Consider the following 620-nt stretch of genomic DNA (forward strand, 5'->3'; position numbering starts at 1 on the left):
GGCGGAGTCGTTCACCGGTTGTGCTGTACACCTTATGAGGAGGATTCCTTCGCAAGGTGTTTGATCGGACGGCATCTCCCGCAACATTGCGATATTGCTGCCATTGCACATCCTCCATCCGACTGACATGGAAGATGTGAAAATGTCGCAAGAAAAGAGCGTGTGTCAAGGCAGCCCAACGCCGCCATGCCACAAGGCTAACGGATTCTGACAGAGGAGAAGATGAATAATGTTGCTGGCAAAAGTGCGGACCAATGTGTGAAGACGGTCGTGCGCTTTCGTGCACAAGCCATGGATCTCCTGTCTTGAGGCGTTTGTGATGGTTCATGACACCTCAGCAGCCATTGCAGGTAACTCCCAACTTGCGCGCCGCTGAATCAATGAATCGGCTTCAGCCTATAAAAGGCTCTCGAACTTGATGAGTGTGCGCGTCGGTTATCAACTGAAGAGCGGACGTTGTCCCCGTTTGTTTGTGACCCAGTGAAGGCAGCTGACGCTCCGACGAAGAGGTGACATCTGCGCCACGACGTTCCGACGAAGAGGTGACATCTGCGCCATGACGCTCAGACGAAAAGGTGACGTCTGCGCCATGACGCTCCAACGAAGAGGTGACATCTGCA

The sequence above is a fragment of the Pollicipes pollicipes genome, unplaced genomic scaffold (assembly GCF_011947565.3).
Source record: "Pollicipes pollicipes isolate AB1234 unplaced genomic scaffold, Ppol_2.1 Scaffold_7262;HRSCAF=8765_pilon_pilon_pilon, whole genome shotgun sequence".
NCBI classification, from domain to species: Eukaryota; Metazoa; Arthropoda; class Thecostraca; order Pollicipedomorpha; family Pollicipedidae; genus Pollicipes; species Pollicipes pollicipes.